Source organism: the organism of the source record quoted next, unplaced genomic scaffold (assembly GCF_019419815.1).
Source record: "Pyrus x bretschneideri cultivar Hongxiangsu unplaced genomic scaffold, Pyrus_bretschneideri_v1 Contig53, whole genome shotgun sequence".
Classification (NCBI taxonomy): Eukaryota; Viridiplantae; Streptophyta; class Magnoliopsida; order Rosales; family Rosaceae; genus Pyrus; species Pyrus x bretschneideri.
Genome location: NW_025999791.1, coordinates 2,460,012 through 2,464,652, shown reverse-complemented (window position 1 = coordinate 2,464,652; position 4,641 = coordinate 2,460,012). Strand labels below are relative to the sequence as shown.

General features: G+C 36.4%; 1 long non-coding RNA gene across 4 annotated transcripts; it reads left to right on the top strand.

Annotated features, from left to right (window-relative positions):
- The first annotated feature begins 314 nt into the window (after positions 1 to 314).
- Positions 315 to 4,244, top strand: LOC103952713. 4 transcript variants are annotated; one of them, XR_001953575.2, is made up of 8 exons: positions 315 to 472; positions 576 to 647; positions 2,032 to 2,135; positions 2,350 to 2,406; positions 3,011 to 3,274; positions 3,459 to 3,654; positions 3,787 to 3,830; positions 3,951 to 4,244. It is a non-coding gene; the product is annotated as an uncharacterized LOC103952713 (long non-coding RNA). The 4 variants fall into 4 exon arrangements; XR_007253197.1 differs by having other exon boundaries at positions 350 to 647; XR_007253196.1 differs by lacking the exons at positions 315 to 472; positions 576 to 647 and adding an exon at positions 1,345 to 1,523 and having other exon boundaries at positions 3,611 to 3,654.
- Positions 4,245 to 4,641: the final 397 nt, after the last annotated feature.

Here is a 4,641-nt window from a genome sequence, read left to right as displayed (position 1 = left end):
TAGATTGAACAACTAAAGTAAAATTGATGGTCAAAATTAACAACGGGGGTGCACAAAATTAAAAAAAAATAAAGTGTATTCTCACGAACATTCCCTATTCGGAAGGCATATTATATAGACGGAGCATATATATATGACATGACTTTTTTTTTTTTTTTTTTTTTTTTTTGGAAAAATATATATATGACATGATCCGTATATATAATATAGGCTTATTTTTTTCTTTATCCGTTGAAACTCCACTTCTCAAGGCATATTAAATAAACAGAGTACATATATATGACATTTACCCAACTTTTATGATTGCAACATCATTACCAAGTCACCTAAAAAATATTTAGAAAGCTGCTGCCGTGGGCTACATAGGTTTTTCTTCTTCCCTTTCCGTTCTCCACACTACCTTAGTACCAGTATAGTGCAGAGCCACATAGGTGTAAGGACGTGCGGTTGGACTTTCGGTCGTTGGAAATTAGTGAGAATTCACCCCTTTGGTTTCTGTGAACCTACATGAAATGGTCCGTTTCTACTTTTTTTATCCCCACAACACCATGATCTTCTTCTCTCCCTTCTCATAGATTCTTGCGACTGTGAATGTGACCCCCATTTGCTGAGATCTCTCTTGCACTTCAAGAACACCACCAACCACGGTGAGTTTATCAAACCCACCATCCCCATTTTCAATTTTCCCCTTTTCTCTCTACATATCGAATCATTCTGCTCTTCTGCTTGTTGGGTTTTGTTTTTTTTTTTTTTTTAAATGGTTTAAAAAAAGGGTTTTTTTTTTTAGGTGCGTGTGTGTGTGTGTTTTTGTTTCGTTTGGCAGAGTTTACTAGAAGCTTGCGTGTGTACGGATTAGAAGAGAGGAAGAGAAACAAGGTGGACAGAGAGTTTGTTTTCAGAGCAATATGTGGAGCCGGGTTGTATGTGAAGCTGCCAACTGAGTCGCTTCTGAGATTGATGAAAATTTCCAGCTTCTCAAGTGCTTAAAGGGCAGTTCACTAGAACAAAACAGTTCATCTACCACGTCAATTCTATCACGGGCATATATAGATTGTGGTAAAAACTATTCAATTACCATGATCAAGTTTAATTCGTGATATATAACATTAATCCATCACGGTCAAATTTTAGCCCGTTGTTAAAAACGAATAATCTACAAAGGACATTTATATCTGTGATGAAATATCATAATTACCACGAGATATGCTCGTGGTTGTTACTTCAAACTACCACATCGTCTTTTGTGAATTTACCACACCTTCGGCCCGTGGTGGATGTCTTTATCTTCATAATTGAAAACATGAGCGCGTTAGCTTTTCCTCCTCATTTTCATTTCTCTCTGGTAGTTTCTTTATTTCTATTCAGAAATTTCCAAAAGCCTCCACCTTTGCATACCCGAGCCTAATTCAACCTTTTCGGAATCAGAAACAAAACCATCTCTAATTGCAAACCCAGCGAGTTCCTCGCGAACTCGTCCTCCCTTCCGTCGATTGCCCACCCAAGTTCGCGGCTTCTTTTGTAAGGTAAAAATCCCAAAGCTTGTTCCAATATGCTCATGTATATGTTCTGTATACGAAAATCCATACGAGAATTCTCTAAAATTCGATCATGGCGGCAGCTCCTATTTAGATGATAGGTATGGGGGATACAACCTAAGCCGATCCGATTTGGGTTCGGATCCATATGGGAAGTGGTATGATGATGGTCCCGATGTGGTTATGGCGACAGTGTTTATGATTACGGAGGTGATAAGGTGGAGCCGTATGGGTCGTGATTTTGAGCGCCCAAAATGGAATGTAGACATTCTGCATTTGAAGTCTATTTGTTTGTTAGCATAGAAGGTTTAGTGTTTAGGAGGGATAGACAATTTCAATATGATAGGTTCGTTTAATTATAATTGTCCAATAGAGGGCAAGTCCTCCCATATTTGTTTGCAAATCATCACTCTGTCGCGACTAGTGAGTCATGTAAGATGATTTTTAATGAATTACTCTGGCTTGTTTTGTTCAATTCTACTTCTGAGAAAAACAGGTACTACAATGCGCCTTTTTGATATATGCGCTCACCACCATCAACGTTTAATCATCAAGTGAAGCATCGGAGCTTGGTTTTCAACTTTCAGACTTGCACACCAGGTGTTTGTTTTTTGTTCTCAAAGAAAACTGATTTGTTCTGGTTTTCAACTTTCATTGCTTTCTTCTATTTATCCATTATCCCCATTTTTTCCCTCGACATTGTTACAAGATGTGATGTAAGTTCATTTTACTTTAGCATCAAGTTTGTTAAGGAACTTTTAATTTATGTATTGAGGTAAAAGTAATTTGTATGTTAAATTTTCTTCTCATGCAGTCAAATGGTTACACTGCCAACACCTTTTTGGATACAGTGACTGCTGCAATTGTACAGGTTGGAAACTTGGGAATTTTGCCTTTCCCCTTGTCCTAAAAGAATAATGGTCCCCCTTATTTATTGACAACATGTGATTAATTAGGGCCTAGGTGATGCTTTCCTTGTTTCTGCTCCTGTTATTTGATATGTTGTCATGTAGTAAGTATAAACATTGATACTTGTTTTGAGATGTATGTGATGCTTTGGTTCTATGTGAAAATGATTGAAGATGGGTTGGAGTAGTTATGTAGTAAGTATAAACATTGCTACCTGTTATTTGATATATGTAAGCAAATTAAAATTTCAATATATATACATCACTCTACCCTCTTTAAAAATATAATTAGCTAGAGTAGTTATGATTTCGTTATGTACTCAAGTTCAAATTGTTCTTCCGTAATTTAGTGGCTTTAGTGTAAAACAAATTTGCATTCGTTGTAGTTTAGATGAATTTGTGTAAAAATCGCTTATATCAAAATAAAAACAGTTTGTTATGTAACTTAAATAGTATCATAGAATTAAAATGTTGTGTTAATCATGACCTAGCTAGGGTTTGGTGCTGATATATTAGTATTGATTTGTTGAGTTAATCACATTTATGTACGTATATAACTAACTGTAGAGGAAGGCACCGGAATGGCCAAGAGCAGTAGCAACGAAGAAGATGAATGTGATTAAGGGTGCACTGCAGCAAATGTGGCATAGAAACAGGACGAGATGTCCGAGAGGAACGATTCCTATACGGCGGAGCACAGTGGATGATGTGCTGAGGACCAAGTCTATGGTTGACTTTGGCAAGAAACAGCACCGTACCCTAAACATTACTGCTGATCTTGCTTCCATACGCATCGATGCCCCTGATGTAGTCAGCGGGAATGGCCATGAGGTAAACCCTAACTAATTAAGTATTCTAAATTGAGTGTTGTTTCTTTTTACCTGTTGGGGATATGCAAAAAGGATAGAAATTTCTACAGCAAAGTCAATTTACAAACAAACAGTTCAGTGTAAAAATGTCACAGAAAATACAGATTTTCAACTTCCAAGTAAATGGTGATTAATTGACTATGTAGCATGCAATCGCGTACACTAGAACATCCAAGGAGTGTATGGCGCTCGGGCGACAGTCAATGTGTGGTCCCCTTCGATCGAACACGTAAACGAGTTCAGTCTTGCACACATCCAGTTCTCAATTACTCATTGACACAATCTTATGGTTTTGTAGACTCATGTGAGAACAGAAGGTGATGATTACACGAATGCATAGAGGTATGGATGAATTCTGATATCATGAATTTTGATTGCATTTTCATTTCTCCGTTTAAGTTCCTAAGAGTTTCGCTTGCAATTTAATATAATCATTGTATATTAACGTAGCTGACAATGTGCTACATTTGACAGAGCCTAGAGTGGTTGTTAAAGTACGTATGAGAGCATCCTAGCAGGTAAGGGAACATGTAATTTTTCAAGAGTTCTATTCACTTTTCTTGATTGAGATCAAATGTATATTTCTACCTATACAAGTACCAGATTTTTTCTTGATCCATATGCTTATGTCCATCCAGATAGAGAGAGGCAACAATTGCTGAGGCTCAAGCAGTAGGGGCAGTAGTTCACTCTCAAGGTCCTTTGTTTGGAGGTGTTCAAAGAAATGTGAAGTCTTCAAGTGATAATGTTCTCGTTTGTTGGGGGTCTCTGGATAGTTTGGTATTTCTTTGTATATCTTATCATTTTGTTGTTAGCTTTAGTTTAGTGTACAACTGTAATGTTTGAATCTATGATTTTTTATTTAATTGTTATATTATAGTAAATGTGTAATTTTGTTTATAAATATTATATAATACATTTATTAAACAATATTTTATAATTTTTTTTATTTTTAGAATTTTTTTTTTTTATAATGGGCATTAGTTGTGGCCAGTTTGTAATCCACAATGATTATAGTGCACGTGATGTTAGATCTTAATTTACAATGGGTACAATCTATGGTTATATTACAATTGACTAATGGGCATAACCCGTGGTAAAATCTATGACTTTCTATCACATTCAAATTACTAACGGGCACAGTGTCCATGGTGGACTGCAATCTATCACGGGCATCGACCATGATAGATAAGCTTTTTTCTACTAGTGGTCATTGACTGTTAGATCTGCATTTTAGCATTTCATGAAAATGCACCTCCTGATTTTTCTCTGCATTTTAGCAAAACAGTTGATGTGGTAGACATATCAGCAAACTAGTGGGTCCCACTT